Raw genomic sequence first — 25,483 nt, forward strand, 5'->3', positions numbered from 1 at the left:
GGACGCGAAAGCATGGCTGCGCAATCTGTGGAGAGATAAGTATCCAGCGCTCCAAAGTGCAGATGCATTCATTAAAGCAATGGATTCCTGTTTTTTATCAAACATAGACATTGACATTGCCCGGAAGGACATACATGGGCTAAGACAAGGGAGAGCCAGCGTAAGGCAGTATCATTCCCGCTTTTTCGCATTGGTCAACGCGCTGGGTTGGGATAAGGATTCTCCGCCAGTTAGAGACCTCTTTTGGGAGGGATTGAACCCAAATATCAAGGATGAGATTGCAAGGGGGGAAAGACCCAAAAGCACTCAGCAAGTGGTTGAAAAAGTGCTAACGGTTGGGGTGCGGCTGAACGAACGCCCATGGAGCAAAGAAGAAGGGCGTTGGGGACGCACACCAGCGAGAGTGCCCCCCCTCTTACCCAGGGATGCAGCGCGTGCGCAGTCCACGCCTCCACAGGGAGGGGGCGAAGAGCCGATGGAGATTGGCGGTGCTAGGGCTCACTCAGCAACCAGAGCCTTAACACCGGGAGCAGTCAAAACGAAGCCGCCTAGAGGGAACAGGAAGTGCTATATCTGCGAAAGTGGACAGCACATGGTGAAAGAGTGTCCCCAGAGGCTCCACAAGCACACTGCAGCTTCAGTGACAGTAATGGAAGCAACTCAGCAGAGAGAACCACAGCAGGGAAACGACGGAGTCTGGCTGGAAACAGAGGCACTGGGGCCCAGCCAGACGAGTCAGTGAAGAAGGCCCCAGAGATTTTGCAACCCACAGACCCCCTCCCGCCCAAACCAGTGGTGCAGCTCACCGCATCGCTCCAGCTGCCCAATGGACTCACCTTAGAAGTGCCTATTACGATTGACTCTGGCAGTAATGCAGACTTTATAGGACTGGAGTTCATTCAACAACACAACATAGCGCTACTGCCAGCCACGCTGCCCCTGAAGGTTGTCACGGTGGATGGCAGGGAACTGCTAGGGGGGCAGGTGGTACAGCAGACGCCACCTATGGTGATGCAAATTGGGAATCACCGGGAAGTCATCAGCTTCAATGTCACCCAATTGTCGGACACGCCTGTAGTTTTGGGCATGAGTTGGCTGTACAGGCACAGTCCAGCATTGGCTTGGTACCAACGCCAACTGACTTTTGGCTCCTCCTACTGTGCGGAACATTGCATTATACCTAGCACAGAAGGGGAAGAGGATGACCCACAGTTACATTTGGGCACGCTGCAAGCAGTGCCCCTCAAGTATGCGGAGTTTTTGGAGGTATTCTGCGAGAAGGAGGCGGACAAGCTACCTCCTCACAGACCCTATGACTGCAAGATTGACCTCCTGCCGGGGGCGACGCTGCCAACCGGGAAACTGTATTCCATGTCTGAGGATGAACTGCAGGAACTCAGGGAGTTCATAGATCACAATTTGAAGCGCGGGTTCATCCGGGAGTCGAAAGCTGTGGGGGGCAGCCCAGTATTCTTTGTGAAGAAGCGGGACACGCCCCAAAAAAGACTTGTGGTGGACTATAGAATTTTGAACTCGAAGACCAAGCCCTCGGCCTTCCCCATGCCCAAGATAGACGACCTGCTCGCGACGGTGAGAAAAGGATGCGTTTTTACCAAGTTGGATCTGCGAGGGGCGTACAACCTGATTCGCATGCAGGAAGGCGACGAGTGGAAGACGGCCATGTTCACGCCACTGGGCACCTACGAATACAGAGTTATGCCCTTCGGATTACAAAATGGCTCTCACTGTTTTCAAGCTTTCATGCATCATATGTTGGCGGGACTCCTTTACAAGAAGTGTGTATGCTTCCTGGACGACATCCTGATATTTTCAGAATCGCGAGAGGCGCACGAGAGGGATGTCAGGGAAGTTCTGCAGAGACTGAAGGAGCACAGGCTGTATGCCAAGCTGGAGAAGTGCCAGTTCGACATGACGGAGGTGGATTTCCTGGGCTACAAACTGTCGGACAAGGGGCTCGCCATGGACAGCGCCAAGGTTCGCGCAGTATTGGACTGGAAAAGCCCACGCACTCGGAAGGAAGTCCAGCGGTTTGTCGGCTTTGCCAACTTTTACCGCAAGTTCATCAAGGGGTTCGCTATGCAGACGGCGGCCATCACCGACACGCTCAGCTCCAAGAAGAAGAAATTCATCTGGACGGAGCAAGCAGAGCAGTCCTTTCAGAAACTCAAGCGTCTCTTCGCGTCCGAAGAGCAGCTGCTGCATGTGAATCCCAGCAGACCCATGAGGGTGGAGACAGACGCCTCAGACAGAGCCGTGGGAGCTGTCCTGTTGCAACAAGACCAGCAGGGGGACTGGAGGCCGTGCGCCTTCTACTCGAGGAAGCTCAGCAAGTTGGAGCAGAATTACACCATCTGGGACAGGGAGTTGCTAGCCATCCATGCAGTGTTCAAGGCATGGCGGCACTTCCTTATCGGAGCCAGACACACAGTGCAGGTCCGCACGGACCACAAGAATCTGGAGTATTGGCGCACGGCAAGGTTCCTGAACCAGAGGCACATTAGATGGGCGGAGTTCTTCGCGGACTTCGACTTCAAGATAGAGTACATCCCAGGCGACAACAACGTAATGGCGGATGCATTGTCCAGAAAGCCGCAATACCTCGAGGAGGCGGCACCGTCGGCGGCCAAGCACATTTTCGCACCGGAAGCGTGGGCATGCGCTTCGGCAACCGTGGACCTGGACGCCGTACGTCGCGCGCTGCAAGACGACCCCTTCGCACAAGCCAAGATGGAGGAGGTGCACAAGGGCACAGCGAAGGACGACGAGTTCCAGATAAGAGACGGGTTACTCATCCGCAAGGGAGCACTCTACGTGCCGGGAGACGACCTCCGCGCAAGGGTACTGCAGCAACTACACGACGCTCCCACCGCCGGGCACTTTGGCAAAGAAAAGACTGTAGAACTAGTAGCCAGAGCCTTTTGGTGGCCCAAGATGCGGGGGGAAGTAGCGGATTACGTCTCGAGGTGCGACACCTGCCAAAGGGCCAAGTCAGTTCACAAACCGCCGGCGGGACTACTGGAACCGCTGCAGACACCGTTTGAACCGTGGGAGAGGGTGGCCCTGGACTTTGTCACGGATCTGCCCAGTTCGAGGGGAATGACAGCAGTGCTGGTGGTGGTGGACATGTTTACCAAAATGGCACACTTCATTCCGTGTGCGAAAGTGGCCACGGCAGAACAGACCGCCAAACTGTTCATAGACCACGTGTTTAAAGTCCACGGTCTACCACGGTCTATTCTATCCGACCGGGGGCGACAGTTCATCTCGAACTTCTGGCAGAAGCTGATGGGCATCCTGAACGTCAAGATCAATCTAGCGTCGGCGAGACACCCACAGACCAACGGACAAGCGGAGAAGGTCAACGCCATCATGCAGCAGTACCTGAGATGTTACGCCAATCAGCAGCCTACGACATGGGTAGACTACCTGCCACTCGCCGAGTTCGCTTACAACAATACGAAGCACGTGTCTACGGTGGTGACGCCATTCTTCGCCAACAACGGGAGGCATCCCAGAACCTTCCCGGGTTTAGAGAGAGTGGGGGAGGGGGAGCCGCAGGCAGCGGAAGCCTTAGCGTCGGAGTTGCAGGAAGTCCACGAACAGCTTAGGAGGCAGTTGGAACTAGCAAAGCACGCATACAAACTGCAGGCTGACAGACACAGAAGAGTTGGGGAAGACATACAGGTGGGAGACTGGGTCTGGTTAGCAGCGCAAGCAGTGCCGACCAGATCGTTAGCGAAGAAGAAGCTAGGGCATAAGCAGCTAGGACCTTACCAAGTCCAGGCACAGGTCAATCCAGTGGCCTTCCGGTTGGCTCTTCCGGAGGGTTCCAGAATGCATCCGGTGTTCCATAGATCGGTGCTCACGCCCTACAAAGCACCTCATAGATTTCAGGAGCCAGGCACAGCACCAGACCCGCTCAGAGAAGGGCCCAGAAAGGGGGGGTCGCCAAGAGGGGGGCACATCAACGAGGTCACAGAGATTTTAGACTCGAGATGGGGGGAAGAGGGAGTAGAATATCTCCTCGCCAGAGAAGGTACCCCGGCCAGTGCCAACAGTTGGGTGCCGGACTATGCCTTGGAGGAGCCTCTGCTCAAGGAAGAATTTCATGCCCTCTTCCCACACAGGCCCATGCCAGTGGAGTATTTCGACGACTGGCTCTTCACACCCACACTTTCAGCCAGCACATTCCAGGGGTTCGCCTCGGACGAGGAACCGGCACCAGACACATGCTCCCCGGAGGGGTCGCCCTCGGGGTCTGCCTCAGACCGCTCTTATTGGTGGGACGATCGACCAGAGGAGCAGTGGCGCAGGAAGTGGCTGGGGGGTCCTTGGCAGGCATCACCCTCAGAGGGGAACGGGGGCGAGACGGACATGGACGTGTTGGGGGAGGACGTGGGGTTCGAACACGGAGGCAGAGAGATGGAAGCAGAGGAGATCGACGTCGACGAGTGCACGGAGAACGAGCCGGACCTAGCCGGTTTGATGTACGACACGGGGGACGAACTGTATCCGGCACTCACCCCCGCTACGACGGAGCACCCAGTACCCACACGGGAAGGAGGGGAGGGGGGAAGGGGGGGCTTCGAGGGGGGGATGGATGTCAGGGGCTCAGGAGCAGAGGGACAGGAAAGGGAGGAATTAGAGACCGAGGGGGAGGAATCCGAGGGAGAAGTTAGCGATGAGAGCCGCCCAAGGTCTCTAAGTCTCTCCAGCGAATCGGAGGATTCACAGAAAGGGGCTCCCGTGGTCAGAGCTAGGGGGTTGCCAGAGGGAACACCTCAGGAAGGAGGGGCCAGAGGGGACTCAGAGAGCAGCAGCTGGAAATCGGGACCAGCTTCCCCACCGGAGAGCAGTAGGGGGGAGGAGTCCCAGGCATCGGCATCAGGCAGCCTTCCGTCAGCGGAAGGACATGAGTCAGGGTTAGCCACGCCTGCATCTGAGAGCGAGGAAACGGTCAAAAGGAAGGTCGGAGGCAGCGCGCACGTGCCAAGTTCAAATGTACAAGAGGGTGGCGCAATGAGCAGCCCGGATAGGGAGCCAGGTCCTAAAGCCCGCCGAAGGGAGGGGGAAGAGTCCGAGGGGTCCGCCTCCGAAGCGTCCAGGAAGGAAGGGACCCCGGGGGGTGGTAGGACCCAGAGACGGAAGGAGAGACGGAAAAGGTGGAGTAAGGCTAGAGTCTTAAGCTGGTGCACAGGGGGCGGAGACTCAGACGGAGCTTCGCCGGTCTAGTGTCTAGACGTAGAGACGCACGCTAGGGTTTGGAGATGGATAATGTACTTTAATAAAGACTTTTGTATATTACCGCTGGCTAGCGTTGGTCCTCTGTGAGCTGGGACCTGGAGGCAGTCTCTGACAGTTAATATTTTGCCCTGACAAAAGAACGTTTTGCCAGAGTTTGGGTGGCCACCAGTCAAGGATTCTTTAGCTGCAGTGCAGGGGATTGGACTCGATGGCCCTTGGGGGCCTTTAAAACCCTACAATTGCACGATTCCAGCTTGTCGCTTTGAGCCCTTGATGCTCTGTATCTAGTAAGGGGAGGATTGTCACTTTGCATTCATGATATGCCCTCTTGATGCTTTTAGGCAAACAGAAGTACCTCTGTGCCAGCCGAAATGACTGCAACATTGACAAGCTCCGAAGGAAAAACTGCCCCTCCTGCCGCCTTCGGAAATGCTATGAGGCCGGGATGACTCTCGGAGGTAATCCAGCTTCTGTTTACAACCCTTTGATTTTTGCAGCATACCTGATTTGCAGGGCCAGATTTAGATGAAGAGTGACCCTTGGCTACTTGTAAGGCCCCTCCCAATCCCCCTCCATCACGACTGGAAGAAAATGGAAGAGTGTTATAAACCAACTTGAGCGAAGCCAAGGATGATGATAGGTATTTAAAATTCTGCAATTCACAATTTCTCCTCTAAAGGACATAAGATGTTATTGCTAAATACCATGGTGATTTTAAAAAGGCATAAATGTTAAACTTAACGCTGAAAAACATTTGCAATAACTGAACTTTGTAAACCTTTTGTGGAATAAGCATTAATTTTTAGGAAAATGAAGTTCTTTTAAAAAAACCTTCTTTTAAAAAAACCTTGAGTTTACAAATTATATTGCCTGGGAAGTGTGACACTTTTAGAATCTACTTTATGTTGTCATTAAACAGTCAGTTTTAAAATACATATTAAGAAGTAAACAACAACCATTAAATACAGTAAGACTAAATCCCTCCCCCCAGCCTTCCTCATGGTAAAATCATCCAAAACTTCATCAAAATTTGTTTGTCTAAGTTTGTCACTTTCAATGTACAGAATCCTCAGTGCGGACAACCTCTCCTGAGACATTGTGGTCCTTAATTCATTTTTAATTCTTTTGAGTCTTGAAAAACTCCTCTCTCCCAAGCTAAGAAATAGCCACAAGATTGCTTCCACATTAGGAAAGGCCATCTGAATTTTTTTCTTGTGTATAATTTGATAAAGGTCTGTATGAGACAGAGAGGGCTCTGCTGTAAGCCTATGGCTTTGTGCCACATATAGGCGAAAGTGCAAAAGTTCATCAATAAGGTTCAGGTCAATATCTTCTGGGTATGCTTCCATCAACCTTGCTAAATTTCTCGCTTAGATGCTGTCAGATTAGCAAGAATGGAAAACAATTGTGCAACATCACTGTACACAGTACTTCTTTTTGGCTTCAAGTGCATCTAATATAGGAATAAAGGATTTTATCCTAAACTTATCTCTTGAAGAAAGTGCATCTAAGGCATCAGGGGCACTTCTGCCATTTCTTTGCCGTTCCCTCACTTTTTATCTCCTTGTTTTGTAGTTGACATTTGGCAAGGTGGCTTTTGCTTATTGCTCAAGCTCATCAAAATCTTCTCTAATTTTCCTTAAAAAATCCAGAAGTGAACTGTGAACAAACTTGCACAAGAACTAAGGGCTAAGGGAGCTGGGCATGTTTAGCCTGGAGAAGAGGAGGTTAAGGGGTGATATGATAGCCATGTTGAAATATATATAAAGGGTGTCACATAGAGGAGGGAGAAAGGTTGTTTTCTGCTGCTCCAGAGAAGCAGACACGGAGCAATGGATCCAAACTACAAGAAAGAAGATTCCACCTAAACATTAGGAAGTGCTGGGTGAGATCCCATGGACAGTAATACTAAAAGGAAAGGGAGTTCATGATGGCTGGGAGTTTGTTAAGAGGGAGATAGTAAAAGCACAACTTCAGGCAATACCAATGAGACGGAAACATGGAAGGGGCCTAAAGAAGCCAGGGTGGCTATCTAAAGAACTTTTAACTGAGTTAAGATTAAAAAAGGATGTGTACAAAAAATGGAAAAGGGGGGAAACCACCAAAGAGGAATTCAAACAAATAGCCAGCACATGTAGACACAAAGTCAGAAAAGCTAAAGCACAGAATGAACTCAGGCTTGCTAGAGAGGTTAAAAGCAACAAAAAAGGCTTTTATGGGTATGTCCGTAGCAAAAGGAAGAACAAAGAAACAGTGGGGTCACTCAGAGGAGAAGATGGTGAAATGCAAACAGGGGTGTAGTAAACTTCCGCCCCCAGCCGCTTGCCCCTCCCTCGCCTGTCTCTGCTCTCCGGCCAGACTAGGCTTCTTGAACAAGGCTGGCAGGCGGGTTCACTTTTTCAAACACCGAACCAAATCCTCCCGGTAGGGCTGCCACCACTCCCTCTATCCCGGGGACCCAGAACCACAACCCAGGGAGAAGGCTGTGACTCCGCGGTGGTGGTGCCGAGGTTTCTCTCTCCATTCTCCCCTCACACACACACAGGAAATAACACAGGATCAGCTGACAGGACCCGGCCAATGGGGCGGCGGCGGGGCAGCGCGCGCAAAAGGGAGGAGTGCGAGGCGGCGGCGGCGCAGGGCGGGAGGGCGGCGCATTGCGCGTGCTCAAACCCGCCCTCCGAGGCGCAGAGGGGAGCTGGGCAAGCGCCTTCTTCAACCACGCGCTCGTTTAAAGAGGCAGCGCCCGGGCGGAACAGAACTCTGTGCCTCTCGCCTAGGGATGAAGGCGGGCACCGGCTTAAGCCAGTAGTAGCCTAATAATGCATTAACTTCCGTGGGACTTCCAAGTAAACACAGTAGCCCAGCGCCTCCCTCCCCAAAAGGAGGGGAAATCACAGCAGCGCAGGCGACTCCTGCGTCTCCCCGATATTTAAGGCTGCCATCCCTCGTGCACACTTACGCGGGAGCAAAACCCCGTGAACAAACTAGGGCTTACTCCAGAGTAAATACGGGTAGGATCTGGCTGCAGTTGTACAAGAAGAAGCAATTGATAACGTTTTCGCGCCTTCGGGATTGCCTTCACGCCTTCCTCCTCCCGGGTCCTTGAGAGCGCGGGAAGCGGCAGCGCGAGACCGGCGTTGAGCCTGGTAGGTATTGCGCTTGCCAAGGCAGTCATTTGGGAAATGAAAACTTGCAAAGCAAGCAACCAGTTCAATCTGAAGTACGTGTATGCTTAATATCCTGTATCTGAAACCTGTTCTGCCCCCTCCCCCACACTTGGTGCCATTTTCATCTACACATGCAGCAGAGTAAGTTGACCCAGAATAGTACCAATTCAGATGGGAGAATGACAGTGCTGAATGTTTTCCCATGTAGAACAGTCCCTGCAAATAAAAACCTAGCATATTTGGAAGAGGGATGCTAGCCTAACCATTACCTTCTATGCTGTTACTATTTTTTTTTTTTTTTTTTACATAAGTAAAAAGTGACCTTTCCCCATCTGGCATGGTGGTGTGCCTCGAGATTTTTTTCATGAAACAAGTGTGCCTTTGCCCAAAAAAGGTTGGGAAACACTGGTCTAGGGTTTAAAGAAACTCAACTTCTTTCCCAGGGTCCTTGTGGCTGATAAAGTTCCCACAAGGCCTCACTCCTTTTACTTGACCAAGGAATGATTTCTGAACAGTACTGTCAGAGCTGCCCGAGGTCCCAGCTCACAAAGGACCAACGCCAGTTCGTTGTTATATACAAAAGTCTTTATTGAAGTTCAGTTTCGCTTTCACAGCCGCAGCGCGCAGCTCTACGTCTCAAACTCTAGACCGCTGAAGCTCCGTCTGAATCTCCTCCCCCCAGACACCAGTTTAAGACTCTAGCCTTGCTCCACCTCTTCCTTTGCTCTTTCCTCCTCTGGTTCCGCCTGTCCGCTGGGGTCTTGCCCTTCCTAGACTCTTCTGACGCTGAGTCCCCTGAGTCTTCCCCCTGCCTCCGGCGGGCTTTAGGACCTGGTTCCCAATCCGGGTTTTCTGCTGTCCCGCGTGCCTGTACATTTGAACTTGGCACGCGCGCCCAGCCGGCCACCTTCCTCCTGACCGTTACACTGCTCCTGTCACTGCTTCCCTCTTCGGGGAGGCTAGCTGGGTCTGACCTCCCCTCCGTCCCCCCACTCTCCGATAGAGGCGTGGTCAGCCCTGACTCATCTTCTCTCCCCGCTGGAGGAGACGCTGGCCCTGACACATGGGACTCTTCCCCCCCACTACGCTCTGGTGGGGAAGCTGGTCCTGATCTCCCGCTGCTGCTCTGGGAGTCTCCGCTGGCCCCCTGCTTCTGGTGTGTCCCCCCTGGGACCTCCCTTGCCCTGACCATCGGCGCCCCCTTCTGGGAATCTTCTGATTCGCTGGAGAAGCTCATGGAATCTCTCGGGTCACTGTCATACTCCCCTCCGCTGCCTTCAGATTCTTCCCCTTCGCTCTCCATTTCCTCTCTCCCCTGTGCCTCTGCTCCTGAGCCCCTGACAAGTACCAACTTTACTACAAGGGGACACAGAAAGGGCTGAACTCCTCAATGCCTTCTTTGCCTCAGTCTTCTCCAATAAAGAAAACAATGCCCGACCTGAAGAATTTGAAGCAAATGATAGAGCAGAAGAAACACAGCCCAGAATAACTAAGGAGATAGTACAAGAATACTTGGCTAGTTTAGATGTATTCAAGTCTCCAGGGCCAGATTGTAGCCTTATTGGAGTTCACCGATTGGGTCTGCGTTGCTCCGGGACAGGAGGAAGGAAGTCAAAATGACACCGAGGTTGGTTCAAAGAAAGAGTTTATTCTGCTCTCCGGATAGCAGAAGGCACCTGCGTGGTGAGTCCACAGCAAGTACAAAGAAATGACAGGTTTCATGCAGTTTATATATCCTCCAGGCACCCTCTCACTCCTCCCCTAGGAGCCCAACCACGTCGGCGTACGTACACAGGTTGACATCACATATGTTCCTGCTCTGGTACTCTCAACCATAAAAGGATCTTCCATCCTGTACTCCTGACCATAAAAGGATATTCCTGTTCCTACTCCTATCTTGGAGCAAGAGGTCACTACTTCCGAGAACATGCTCTGGCGTTAGTCCCAGACTTGGGTCTCTGCGTCATTTGTGGTGAGGACACAAGATATGTCTGCGTCTGTTCTACTGGTAAAGTCAAGGCCAGTCTTGCCATCCAACTAATAAGGGAGAGAGCTGTGTTCTTGTTTTGCATTTGCTCAACGGCTAAAGTTTATGCATTTTAGCTAAGGAGAAATGGGGATTTTGGTGCAGTTTAAAAAACTGCCTGCACAGTCAGTTTTGGGGTTTGGGAAACCCATTCCTTCAAGATGAACTGCATCCAAGAGTATTAAAAGAACTGGCAGATGTGATCTCAGAACCACTGGCAGTCATCTTTGAGAATTCCTGGAGAACAGGCGAAGTCTCGGCAGACTGGAGGAGGGCAAATGTTGTCCCTATTTTCAAAAAGGGGAAAAGAGAGGACCCAAATAATTACCGCCCAGTCAGTCTGACATCAATACCAGGGAAGATTCTGGAGCAGATCATTAAGCAAACAGTCTGTGAGCACCTAGAAAGGAATGCTGTGATCACCAATAGTCTGCATGGATTTCTGAAAAATAAGTCATGTCAGACTAACCTGATCTCGTTTTTTGACAGAATTACAAGCCTGGTAGATGAAGGGAACGCAGTGGATGTAGCCTACTGTCAGGGGTTCAGGGAGAGAGGCACAGATGAGGGAGGAGACTGAGAGCGAGGGGGAAGAATCCCGGAACGAGGAGGAGGAGGATGACAATGACTTGAGGGTTTCCATGAGTCTTTCAAGTGAATCGGAGGATTCCCAAAAGGGGGCGCCCCTGGTCAGGCCAAGGGGAGCCACAGGGGGGACTCGTCAGGAGCAGGGGAGCAGCAGAGGAACCACGAGCGGGAGTTGGAGATCGGGGCCGGCTTCCCCGCCGGAACGGAGTGAAGAGGGTGGAGTTCCCAGGGTGACAGACGAGGGGAAGGAGATCGGGGTAAGACGTCCTGCCGGAAGGGGCGGAGAGTAGTACAGAGAGTAGTGTAACTGTCAAGAGGAAGGTCAGAGGTAGCGAACGCGCGCCAAGTTCAAATGTGGAGGCGCGCGGAAATGTGGAGAGCCCGGAGGAGGAGCCTGGTCCCAAAGCACGGAGGAGGGGGGAGCAGGTGTCTGGGGACTCAGCGTCAGGGGAATCCAGGAGGGAAGGAACCCAGGGGGGCAGAAAGACCCTGCGGAAAAGGAAGGACAGGAAGAGGTGGACCAGCACAAGCCTCTTAAACTGGTGTAGAGGCGGGACTGATTCAGAGGGGACTTCAGCGGTCTAAGCGAAAACAGACGTGGGGCTGCGCGCCTCGGCTGTGGAGCAAACAATGTACTTCAATAAAGACTTTTGTAAATAAAGTGGACTTGGCGTTGGTCTCTTGTGAGCTGGGACCTGAGGCAGCCCTGACACCTACCCTGATTTCAGCAAGGCATTTGACAAGGTGCCCCATGATATTCTTGGAAAGAAGCTGGTAAAATGCGGTCTTGACTATGCTACTACTCAGTGGATTTGTAACTGACTGACTGACCGAACCCAAAGGGTGCTCATCAATGGTTCCTCTTCATCCTGGAGAAGAGTGACTAGTGGGGTGCCACAGGGTTCTGTCTTGGGCCCGGTCTTATTCAACATCTTTATCAACGACTTGGATGATGGACTCAAGGGCATCCTGATCAAATCTGCAGATGACACCAAACTGGGAGGGGTGGCTAACACCCCAGAGGACAGGATCACACTTCAAAACGACCTTGATAGATTAGAGAACTGGGCCAAAACAAACAAGATGAACTTTAACAGGGAGAAATGTAAAGTATTGCACTTGGGCAAAAAAAATGAGAGGCACAAATACAAGATGGGGGACACCTGGCTTGAGAGCAGTACATGTGAAAAGGATCTAGGAGTCTTGGTTGACCACAAACTTGACATGAGCCAACAGTGTGACGCGGCAGCTAAAAAAGCCAATGCAATTCTGGGCTGCATCAATAGGAGTATAGCATCTAGATCAAGGGAAGTAATAGTGCCACTGTATTCTGCTCTGGTCAGACCTCACCTGGAGTACTGTGTCCAGTTCTGGGCACCACAGTTCAAGAAGGACACTGACAAACTGGAACGTGTCCAGAGGAGGGCAACCAAAATGGTCAAAGACCTGGAAACGATGCCTTATGAGGAACGGCTAAGGGAGCTGGGCATGTTTAGCCTGGAGAAGAGGAGGTTAAGGGGTGATATGATAGCCATGTTCAAATATATAAAAATATGTCATATAGAGGAGGGAGAAAGGTTGTTTTCTGCTGCTCCAGAGAAGTGGACACGGAGCAATGGATCCAAACTACAAGAAAGAAGATTCCACCTAAACATTAGGAAGAACTTCCTGACAGTAAGAGCTGTTTGACAGTGGAATTTGCTGCCAAGGAGTGTGGTGGAGTCTCCTTCTTTGGAGGTCTTTAAGCAGAGGCTTGACAACCATATGTCAGGAGTGCTCTGATGGTGTTTCCTGCTTGGCAGGGGGTTGGACTCGATGGCCCTTGTGGTCTCTTCCAACTCTATGATTCTATGATTCTATGATTCTAACTCAATAATAGGTCTGATTTCTGAAGGGCTTTGCTGACTGTCAGGGAACTGCCATCGGAAGGACAGGAGGTGGAAGGGCTCACTGAGGTTGAGAGAGACTTAGCAGCTGGAAAGGTAACCAGCAGGGGGAGAGAGGGAACTCTGAGGGAAAGTGAGTCGGAGGGATGGCTCAGAGACACTTCCAGCGAAAACAGTGGGGAGGTTTCAAGACCTCCTATAGGGACACCCACTCCTCGCCGGAAACTGTCGCGCCGAGAGTCCAGAAGACGTGTTTCCGTTAAGGAGCTTTTATGCTGGAAGAGATTCCGTAAGCGCCCACTTTCGGATTCTGCTAGCGACTGACGGAGCCATGCTTGAGGGGCTCCGTCGTAGGCAGAGGTTTGCGGACTTGGCCAAACTCTGAGGGACTAGGATTTTACGCACAAGCTGCTCATCATCCCATCTCAGCAATCCGAAAGTCTCTGAAAGCAGTTTGTGCAAGGAGAGGCATCATGAGCAACCCAGCCGAAACCGGAGACGCAGGAGGAGCTGGAGCGGGTCCAAGCCTGGAAGAAAGGTACAGGGTGTTGGAGGTCCAGCTAGCGCTGCAGACGGCGAGGCTCGAGGAGAGGAGGGCTCAGGATGCAGAAAAGGGAAAAACCACCCCGCTCACAAGAAAGGTGCCAGGATTGGTGCAGAAGTTTGGGGGGGGGGGGATCCCAGGAACTATCACGCCTTTAGGACAGAGATGCAATATGCTCTCAATCTGCAGTTTGATGACTTTCCCGACGAGGAGTCGCGAGTGGCTTTTGTGATTGGCCATCTCGAAGCGGGGGCGAAAGACTGGGTTAGGCCCCTGATGGCAGTGAATAATGAGATCCTAAAGGACACGAGGAAGTTTTTTCGCGCCATGGACCTGATGTTTTCCAGCGACATTGAGCAGGGAGTGGTGCGCAGACAGTTAATGGCTTATAAACAGGGGAGCCGATCTGTCCGTGAGTACTGGACTGAGTTTACCATGTTGATCCATAAATTGGGGTGGGATCTATCGGCGGAACCCATACAAATGCTTTTTGAAGAAGGGCTTTCTTCGGGGGTGAAAGACGAACTTTCCCGGGAGCCCAGGGCGGAGTCTATGGACCAGCTGACCAAATCCGCGCTGACCATAGGAGCACGCCAGGAGGCGAGAGCGTTGGAAAAGCGGGAAGGGAAAGGGGAACGTTGGAGGGATTTCCGCATTCCAGACATTCCAGAGCCACCTTTCCCGCCGGCAGAGCCGATGGAAATTGGAACAGCGCGCGCGCGCGCAGTTTCAAATCCCAGTGAAGGGCGGAAGAAGGAGGGGAAGAGCGCCAAGAAATGTTATCTCTGCCAACAGCCAGGTCACTTTGCCAGAGTCTGCCCACAAAGAAAGGAATGGCAAGGGATGGCGGGAGCTGTTGGGGAAAAGGAGGAGGAAGTCAAGGAGCAAGTAAAAGCCAACGCCTGGCTGCCACCGTCGGGGCACAGCAGCCAGGCCAAAGAGCAGTGAAAGTGCCCACGCCGGAACCTCCAAGACCTGCTTTAGTGATAGAGGTGTTACTAGAGCTGCCAAACGGACACCCACTAAAGATAAAGGCGCTATTGGACTCAGGCAGCTCCTGTAATTTCATGAGTAAGGAGTTTGCAGCTGAGCACCAGATACAGACTGTCCCTTTAAGTAACCCCTTGCAGGTGACCACGGTCGATGGGCGGGAGCTACTAGGAGGAGAAGTCAGCCAACAGACAGTTCCAGTGATAATGAGGGTGGCAAGGCACACCGAACGGATAGCGTTCAATGTGGCCACCTTGGGAGGAGCTCCCATTATTTTGGGGATGAGCTGGCTGGCGCTACACGATCCACTAGTGGGCTGGCATCAGAGAGTGGTCTCCTTTGGGTCAGCGCATTGCCTAGAACACTGCAAAGAGGGGAAGGCTCCGGAAGGGGCCAGAGTCACCCTAGCAGGGACGGAGGTAACAGACAAAGGGAAGGTGCCCCCACAATACGCCGATCTGAGCAACGTATTCAGCGAAAGGGAAGCAGACAAACTGCCGCCGCATAGACCCTTTGACTGTCAAATCAACCTACTCCCTGGGGCCCAACTCCCAGTGGGCAAGCTGTACGCCATGTCAGACAGGGAGATGCAGGAGTTAAGGGAGTTCATTGACAAAAACCTGAAGCGAGGTTTCATCAGAGAGCCCTGAGCGGTGGGGGGCAGCCCAGTGTTTTTTGTGGACAAAAAAAACACAGATAAGCCGAGGCTTGTAGTGGACTTTAGGGCCCTAAATGCAGTGTCGGAACCTCTGGCTTTCCCTATGCCCCGAATTGATGACATTTTGACTAGGGTGAGAAAGGGAAAGATTTTTACAAAACTGGACCTGCGGGGGGCGTACAACCTGATACGAATAAGGAAGGGGGATGAATGGAAAACCACCATGTTCACCCCTTTGGGGGCGTTTGAATATCTCGTTATGCCCTTTGGTCTACAAGCAGGCTCAGCGTGTTTTCAATCGTTTATGAACCACGTCCTGGGACCTTTGCTCTACAAGAATTGTGTGGCCTTCTTAGACGACGTGTTGGTATATTCAGAGAATGAGGAGCAGCATGTGAGGGACGTCCGAGAAGTGTTGGGCAAGCTGCAAGCAAACCAGCTGTGGGTGAAACTGGAGAAGTGTCAGTTTCATACCAAGGAGGTGGAATTCCTGGGGTACCGCTTGTCAGACAAGGGATTGGCCATGGATCCGGGCAAGGTCCAAGCGGTGCTGGAATGGAAAACACCGAAAACGAAGAAGGATGTGCAAAGATTCCTAGGGTTTGGAAACCTTTATCGGAAGTTCATCAAAAACTTTGCCCACTTGACGGCTCCCATCACTGACTGTCTCAGCAGCAAGAAGAAATTTGTTTGGACGGCGGAGGCGGAGCGAGCATTTGAAGCACTGAAAAGGGCGTTCGCTTCGGAAGAACAACTCCTGCATGTGGATTTACAAAAGCCTATGAGAGTGGAAACCGATGCATCATCGATTCCAGGTGGAAGGGAAATCAGGTGGAGTATTTGGTGGCGTGGGAAGGGGAACCGGAGTCAGAAAACACCTGGGTAACTGCAGAGGATGTCAATGACGAGGTCTTAATAGAAACGTTCCACCAAAGGTGGAAACCTCAGCCTGTAGCAAGGTTCAGGAGGGAGTACTTCGGCACCACCGACGAGGAGGAGGAACTGGAAGGATTCCCGGAATCGGAGTTGGAAGAAGAAATTGACTCCGATGACGAGGAGTACTGGGAGACCAGGAACCGCAACCAGTGGAGGGAAGTGTTCGAGACTTCGGAAGATGAGGGAGGTTCTTTCAGGGGTTTTGCTTCCTCACCGCCCATAGAGGAGGGGACGGGAGGGGGTGAAGGGGGCCCTGGAGGGGAGGTGGATGTCAGGGAACTGCCATCAGAAGGACAGGAGGTGGAAGGGCTCACTGAGGTTGAGAGAGACTTAGCAGCTGGAGAGGTAACCAGCAGGGGGAGAGAGGGAACTCCGAGGGAAAGTGAGTCGGAGGGATGGCTCAGAGACACTTCCAGCGAAAACAGTGGGGAGGTTTCAAGACCTCCTATAGGGACACCCACTCCTCGCCGGAAACTGTCGCGCTGAGAGTCCAGAAGACGTCTGTCAGGGCCGCCTCAGGTCCCAGCTCACAAGAGACCAATGCCAAGTCCACTTTATTTATAAAAGTCTTTATTGAAGCACATTGTTTGCTCCACAGCCGAGGCGCACAGCCACAGCTGTCGCTGGTACCACGCCACTGCTGGACTGTGTCTCTCCAGCCAACTCATGCCTAACACTATAGGCGTGTCTGACAGGCCTGTGACGTTGAAGCTAATGACTTCTTGATGATTTCCAATCTGCATCACCATGGGAGGCGTCTGTTGCACAACTTGCCCTCCTAGCAATTTCCTGCCATCGACCGTGACTACGTTCAGGGGCGTCGTAGCTGGCAGAAGCGCTATGCGATGCTGCTTGACGAACTGCACCCCCACAAAGTCCGCGTTGCTTCCAGAGTCGATTGTGATGGGGACTTCCAGGGTGGTTCCATTTGGCAACTGGAGTGTTGCAGTGAGCTGCACCGCTGGCTTGGGTGGTAAAGGGTCTGTGTGCTGCAAAATCGCTGGGGACTGCTCTACAGACTCGCCTGGCTGAGCCCCAGCATCGCTGTCTCCAGCCAGGCACTGTCGTTTCCCTGAAACTGCTCTTCGTGCAGTACGTCTGCTGCGACCGTTGCTAACGCTGCAGTGTGCTTCTGGAGCCTCTGGGGACACTCTTTAGCCATGTGCTGTGCACTGTCACAGATGTAACATTTCCTGTTCCCTCTAGGAGGCTTCGCCTTGACTGCACCGGACGTTGGGGCTCTAGCTGCTGTCTGAGCTTTAGCACCGCCAAGCTCCATCGGTTCCTCCCTCTGCCGCATCAGAGGCGAAGGATGCGCATGGCCGAAATCCCTGGGGATAAGAGGAGGTGCCCTCGCTGGCGCACGCACCTGGCGACCTTCCTCACTGTGCCAAGGACGTTCTTCGTGTCACACTCCAATCGCAAGAGCCCTCTGTACTACTTCTGCTAGGGTCTGAGGTCTGTCACCCCTGGCCAATTCATCTTTTATGGAGCCATGGAGTCCCTCCCAGAACAAATCTCTCACTGGTTTGGAGTCTTTCTCCCAGCCCAATACAGTCAGCAATGCAAAAAAGCGAGAATGGTACTGACGCACAGTGGCTTTTCCCTGTCTCAGTCCGTGCATCTCTCGGCGCGCAATATCAACATCCACGGTTGACTGGAAACAAGCGTCCATAGCTTTGATAAATTCATCAGAATCGCGGCGGGCAGGACCATCTTCGCGCCACAAATTGCGCAGCCACGCTCTAGCGTCTCCATGCAAATGAGACACAATAAAACCCACTTTCTCCTCCTCATCTTTAAAGTCATTGCGAAGCAAATGCAGTGCATACAGGACGTCTGCTCTGAAACTGGGGTAGTGCTTCAGGTTCCCATCGAAGTGGGCAACTAAACTGCCCCCCCCCGCCTTCTGAGTCCGATTCCCTCTGATCTGGACCCTGGGAACCCCTCTCTGCATGCACGCTCCCACCTGGCTTGCGGATCCTGGCATCGCTTCTCCGCTTCGTCACTCTTCTTCTGAGAGGCTATTACCGCAGTGGAGAGCTCGGTGACTGCGTTCCGTAGTGCTGTAAACTGTTCCTCCGCACTCATGGCTGCCACATTTCGTGAGCTTTGCAAAAAAAAAAATTGCGTTCTTTTTGAGAGGGGACTTACTGTCAGGGCCGCCTCAGGTCCCAGCTCACAAGAGACCAACGCCAAGTCCACTTTATTTACAAAAGTCTTTATTGAACTACATTGCTTGCTCCACAGCCGAGGCGCGCAGCCCCACGTCTGTTACGCTTAGACCGCTGAAGTCCCCTCTGAATCAGTCCCGCCTCTACACCAGTTTAAGAGGCTTGTGCTGGTCCACCTCTTCCTGTCCTTCCTTTTCCGCAGGGTCTTTCTGCCCCCCTGGGTTTCTCCCCTCCTGGATTCCCCTGACGCTGAATCCCCAGACAACTGCTCCCCCCTCCTCCGTGCTTTGGGACCAGGCTCCTCCTCCGGGCTTTCAGTCTCCTCCCTCATCTGTGCCTCTCTCCCTGAACCCCTGACAACGTGTTTCCGTTAAGGAGCTTTTATGCTGGAAGAGATTCCGTAAGCGCCCACTTTCGGATTCTGCTAGCGACTGACGGAGCCATGCTTGAGGGGCTCCGTCGTAGGCAGAGGTTTGCGGACTTGGCCAAACTCTGAGGGACTAGGATTTTACGCACAAGCTGCTCATCATCCCATCTCACTGACCTTGTGAGAATGAACCAGCACACAGGTCCAAAAATGCAGCACACGGGTCCAATTCTATGAAGACTTACAACACCTTATAGAAATGACACCAACAAACCCTTCAATAGCTAAAGCTAAAGCAAGGTCTGGAAAGAGTTTACAAACAAAGCAATAATTTCGGCCTTTTGAGGGAGAATATACAAGCCACTCTTGGCTATATGTTTTCCCATTTGCTTTTGTTGAATAAAAAAGAGGTTTTTTTGCAAAACCTAGACTGCTTTTTGTACACTCGCTTGGAATTTGAAAATGTTCCACAATGATGCACAACTTGAGAGTGTTACGGAAAATCTGGGTGCGTAATTGCTCTGCCACCCAGCTCGTCGGACAGGGTCCGCGAGTCCTTGCGGAGAAGAAAGGAGCTCAGCTGGACGCAGGAGCAAACTACGAAGATCCAAGTTTATTGCGCAACAGGTTCAAGACGAGATTGAACCCCGAGAATGGGGCGACATAAACTTTTAAAAGTTCTTTCCGAGTCCCAGAATACAGTGCACGAAACATCATGAATACATTATGGGAAGGTTGGGTTTCACGAGTGGCATCATGAATACATTTCACATGTCATGAATATATTAAAGAAAGGTGGGGTTACACTAATTAACATTTGAGATAAGGGAGGGGGGAACATGCAGAGCGAGAGATATGCATAGATAAACATTTCTTGAGTACCGGTGGTGGCAAGACAATGGTCCAGAGATATGCAGCGTCTGACACCTAATATTGCCCGGAGGAAGGGTTAGGCGAAACGATCTGACAGGATTAAGAAGTTCCTGTGTATGTGACCTGCCGCTTCGGGGATTATGGAAGTAGGGGTAGCATCATGGAGTCCAAAGGGAACTGAGTTGAATGGCACCAAGAGCGAAGAAATCGGAGTTACGGTTGATTTTATATCAATTTCCAAAGGTTTCAATGCTTTCCAACCCATTCCGTATTGTTGATCAAAAACGGAAACAGAATGGATACATTGTAACAGAATGGATACATTGTAGCAAGATTTTGACAGTTTTACGAGGTCCCTGGTTTCGAATCCATTGTTCTCGCAGTGGGGGGCCGTCAGCAGCTTGTCAGAGGTGAAATGAGGCGTGCAGTAGCTCCCTGAGCTAGCTTCTGCAGGGCGAATGCATGGCTGTGATTGGCTAAAGCGCGGCCCATTATAGTGAATGGGGATACAATATGATACGGTCTAATGTTAGAAATAGGGCAAGAGGAAGGCATAAGAAAGATGGGGCTTATTTCGCCCGTATAGAGATAGGAAAGAGAGCCTTTTATTCATAAGGCAGGGGTATAGTGTGGTGCTTGTGTAATGGTGTGGGGGCTGAGGGTTCTTAAGCAGAGCTGGGCACTGTCGAGGTCATCGCCTCGGGCCCCTTCAGAAGGCGGTGGGGGAGGATGGGTATCCCCCTTCCTCCTTCCGTATCAAGAGGGACCCCTATCTACCCAATAGGAGACTTCCTAATGTGATAATTCTGGCCACAAACCAACATCTGTTACAGTAGGCAGCATCATGGCTGCTTCCTGATAATGAGCTTGCTGTTCCACATCCTGCTTCGCTGTTTCTCTTTCTGGGAGGTTTTTGTGTGGTTGCACGCTAGTGGTTGGCTCAGGCTGGATAGCTTCGCTCTTGGCTCTTGTTGCTTCAGTGAGTGGTTGATGCACGAAAATAGTGATTGCTCTTAACTTCATCACCACAGCATTTTCCAGTCTTTGTCTCTTGCTCTTGCTAGCACCATTTTCAAATCTTTTACACATGCTAAGTTTAGAATCTAAAAATTAAAATGAATCTTCAGTTGGATAAAATTGGTGGGCTTCCGTCACTCTTCAGTAGCTGCCCCCACTCACTGACTCCCCTATGCCTTTCTTGAGGGGCAGTGAGACCCCTCTGGCTGACTCCTGGGGTTGATGCAGAGGGATAAAATGGTCGCTGCTTCCTGTCTAGAATCACAAAATCTGGCTCCACAGACTTTTTCTTTTACAGGCACTAGCATTGCCAAATATTAATGCAATCACAGAGTGAATATAAATAAATAAATGCATTAAGCAGCCTATTTCAGAGAATTAGAGAGTCGTAATCACAGGTTTCCTTGTGTTTTGTTCCTGTTCCTGTGTAATATGATGCAAGGTCTGTGTCTGAAGGTTGCTGTCTGCTGGGAACAGGGTCTGGTTAGATGCTCCCTTGAAGCAACTTGGCATCTTTCTGGGGCTTCGTTTGTCTGGTTCCTGTTCTCTCTCTCTTTTAGCAGAGCTTAGGCAGAAGAAATTCTGAAAATGTTCTGTTCTGTTTTGCAGGTTTTGAATGGAGAGAGGTCCAGCCACATATACCTAGGTGGAAAGCCAGTGTGGTGTAGTTTCAGACTAGGACCTGGGGGAGACCAAGGTTCAAATCCCTGCACTTTGCCATCATGAAGCTCACTGGGTGTGGCCTTGGGCCAGTCACAGCCTCTCAGCCTAACCTGTCCAGCAGGGATCAAATAAGCAGGGGAAGAGCTGTGTGTGCCACCATGAGCTCCAGGGAAGAAAAAGTGGCAGTGCTTTCTTTCTGGGGTACACAGTGCCAGCACCCCCCCCCCCCATGTTAAAAGTGTGGCACTTACTATAACAACTTCATAGTGAGTTCCGGCACCTGCACTTTTTTCTAAAACAAAAACAATAAAACACTGAAAGGTGGGAATGAAATGCAATAGATTAATCAATTCTTTTTTTAAAAAAAAGATTTTTATTAAAGATTGAAAAAAATCAAAGAAGAAGCAATGTACAACAGTTAACATCAAATATGAAGTGTTTTTTGACATTGTTTGTTGTGTTTAGTCGTTTAGTCGTGTCCGCCTCTTCGTGACCCCCTGGACCAGAGCACGCCAGGCCCTCCTGTCTTCCACTGCCTCCCGCAGTTTGATCAGACTCATGTTTGTAGCTTTGAGAACACTGTCCCACCATCTCGTCCTCTGTCGTCCCCTTCTCCTTGTGCCCTCCATCTTTCCCCACATCACGGTCTTTTCCAGGGAGTCTTCTCTTCTCATGAGTCTTCTCTTCTCTTTTTTGACATAAAAACTAAAAAATAAAATAAAGAGTTGTCATTCTCCACCTATCAGCTTTGTAGAGCAAAACCATTGCTCTGTAGTAACTTCTCTTAACATAGAATTGTAGAGTTGGAAGGGACCACCACGTGGCTTGAATCCAGCATGTGACTTGAACCCATGACCCTGAGGTGAAGAGTCTTATGTTCTACCATTGGAGGATGGATCGCAGCTAATGGATTGAGGTTGAATCCAGACAAGACAGAAGTACTCTTTTTGGGGTACAGGGTGTGGGTGGGTGTGGGGGTCTCCCTGGTCCTGAATGGGGTAACTGTGCCTCTGAAGGACCAAGTGCGCAGCCTGGGAGTCATTTTGGACTCACAGCTCTCCATGGAGACGCAGGTCAATTCTGTGATTTATCCCCCAAATCCTGATTCTCATTTAAAGACAGAATCAGTAACTTAAGCTCTGGAGGCTTGGTGACATGCTGATTTGCAATGTTGCATATCTCATTAAACATTTCTTCCCCAAAATTTACCACAATTGGGTATGTCCACTACAAGTGCTTATAGTTCCTCCTGTCCCCACACCCTTACCAGGACATAGGTGAAGTATGTTTATGCATGGAGGAAAGTTTAACTGGGGTTATGCACCATTTCTGCATTATCTTCATTATTGTTTCCTTGATGCTGACTGAGATGGTTCTAAATTACTTTTAATATTGTTTTTAATGCTGTTACCCACACTGGGACCGTAGGGTGAAGGGTGAGTAATAAATAAATTCATCATCATCCTTATCATCACCATCACCCTCATCCTCATCATCCTCATCATCATCTATTCTGTGTTCCCAGCAGGGTATTCCAGTGGCGTGGCATGAGGGGGCACAGGGGTGGTTGCCCCAGGCCCAAAATTGTTACTTGCGCAAATGTTGTTGTTTTTTTTTAATATAAATTTTTATTCAAATTTCACACAAAAAATTAACAAACATAACAACACAAACAAACACAAAACAAAACAAAAACATGTATAATTTCAAATCCTTATTTTCATATAACTTATTTCCTAGACTCCCCCATACCTCCCCTTACTGCATTCTAATTTCAAACTTTTTTTTCAACAAATTCTTACTCTCAGTCTTCTCAGATTTATAACCTCCTTTCTTCTTTTTAATCTTAATCTTTACAGCTGTAAACCCCTTAATTTATAAAACCAGCGCCATTCTAACACTCATTAATTTTACAGTATTTCTTTAAATAATTCTTAAATTTTCTCCAATCTTCTTCCACGGCCTCTTTTCCCTGGTCTCGGATTCTGCCGGTCATTTCTGCCAGTCCCATATAGTCTATCACCTTCATCTGCCATTCTTCCAAGTGGGTAGCTCTTCCGTCTTCCAATACTTTGCGATGAGTATTCTTGCTGCTGTTGTAGCATACATAAAGAATGTTCTATCTTTCTTTGACACCAGTTGGCCGACAATGCCCAGGAGAAAGGCCTCTGGTTTCTTAAGGAAGGTATATTTAAATACCTTTTTCATTTCATTATATATCATTTCCCAGAAAGCCTTAATCTTTGGGCACGTCCACCAAAGGTGAAAAAAAGTACCTTCAATTTCTTTACATTTCCAACATTTGTTATCAGGCAAATCGTAAATCTTTGCAAGTTATACATCTTTGACAAATTCTTAGTTTTGGATTCCAACAACTCTGTTTCTAATTTTGACTTTTCCACCTGGAAGCCAATTTTCCTGTCCAACTTGTAGACCTCCATTATTTGATAATAATGGAGCCAGTCTCGCACTTTATCTTTCAATTTTTCAAAACTCTGCAATTTCAGTTTGTCTCCTTCTTGTTCCAGAATTTCCCAATATTTCGGCCATTTGGCCTCCATATTACGCATTTTCAAAGCTTTTGCTTCCATTGGTGATAGCCACCTTGGGGTTTTATTTTCAAGTAAATCTTTATATCTTATCCAAACATTGAACAATGCTTTCCTTACAATATGATTTTTAAATGCTTTATGTGCTTTGATCTTATCATACCATAAATATGCATGCCATCCAAATACATTATTAAAACCTTCTAAATCCAAAATGTCTGTATTTTCAAGAAGTAGCCATTCTTTCAACCAGCAGAAAGCTGCTGATTCATAGTAAAGTTTTAAATCTGGCAGGGCAAATCCACCTCTTTCCTTCGCATCAGTTAATATCTTGAATTTAATTCTAGGCTTTTTGCCCTGCCAGATAAATCTAGAAATATCTCTCTGCCACTTCATGAAACAGTCCATCCTGTCCACTATTTGCAATGTCTGAAATAAAAACAACATTCTAGGCAATACATTCATTTTAATCACAGCAATACGGCCTAGCAATGAAAGCTTCAAATTTGAACAAATTTCTAAATCTTTTTTAACTTCTGTCCAACATTTCTCATAATTGTCTTTAAATAAGTTCACATTTTTAGCTGTCATGTTAATCCCCAAGTATTTCACTTTTTTAACCACACTTAGACCTGTTTCATTCTGGAACTTCTCCCTTTCAATATCTGTTAAGTTTCTCTCCAAGACCTTAGTTTTAGATTTATTCAGTTTGAATCCTGCAACTTGACCAAACTCCTGAATTAATTCCAAGACCCTTTTCGTACTAGAGCCTGGCTCTTGTAAGTACCAAGTCATCTGCAAACGCTCTCAATTTGTACTGTTTAGCTCCGACCTGTACCCCTTTAACCAGCTGGTCCTCTCTAATCATATTCAGTAAAACCTCCAGGACCGAAATAAAAAGTAGTGGGGAAATTGGGCACCCCTGTCGTGTCCCTTTTTCAATTTTAAAATCTTCCGTAACCACATTGTTTACAATAAGTTTAGCCTTTTGCTCAGTATATATTGCACCTATACCATTTTCAAAACCTTGGCCTACCCCCATCCCATGTAGATTCTTCTTCATAAAGCTCCAAGAAATATTGTCAAAAGCTTTCTCCGCATCCACAAATATCAAAACTGCTTTAGTATTTATGTTCACTTCTAACAGTTCCACAATGTCTATTATATTCCTGACATTATCTGATAAATGTCTTCCCGGGAGAAAGCCTGTTTGGTCCCTATGAATCTCCTCTATCAGCACTTTTTTCAATCTCAGCCAAAATGTCAGCAAAAATTTTGTAATCCACATTTAGTAAAGATATTGGGAGGTAGTTCTTGAGTTGAGTCTTTTCAGTCTCTGTTTTCGGTATAAGTGTAATATACGCCTCTTTCCACGATTCTGGTGCCCTCTTCCCCTCCAGAATTTCATTACAGACTTCTTTCAAAGGTTGTAGTAACCATTCTTTCAAAGCTTTGTAGTATCTGGAAGTCAGTCCATCCGGTCCCAGAGATTTACCTAATTGCATATTTTGAATGGCACCTTCAATTTCCTGATCAGTTATTTTCTGATTCAAAATCATTTTATTTTGTAACGAAATTTTTTGTAATCCATTTTTCTTCAAGAATTCATCTATATCCGTTTCTTTCTGAGGCCCTTGTGAATACAATTGTTTAAAATATCTCTGGAAGCAGTTTCTGATCTCATTTGGATTAGAAATATTCCTTCCTTCCACTTCTAAATTTGTGACTGTATTCAATTTTTGTCTTTTCTTTATTTGCCACGCCAGTAGTTTACCAC

This window comes from Podarcis muralis, chromosome 12, assembly GCF_964188315.1.
Source record: "Podarcis muralis chromosome 12, rPodMur119.hap1.1, whole genome shotgun sequence".
Lineage (NCBI taxonomy): Eukaryota > Metazoa > Chordata > Lepidosauria > Squamata > Lacertidae > Podarcis > Podarcis muralis.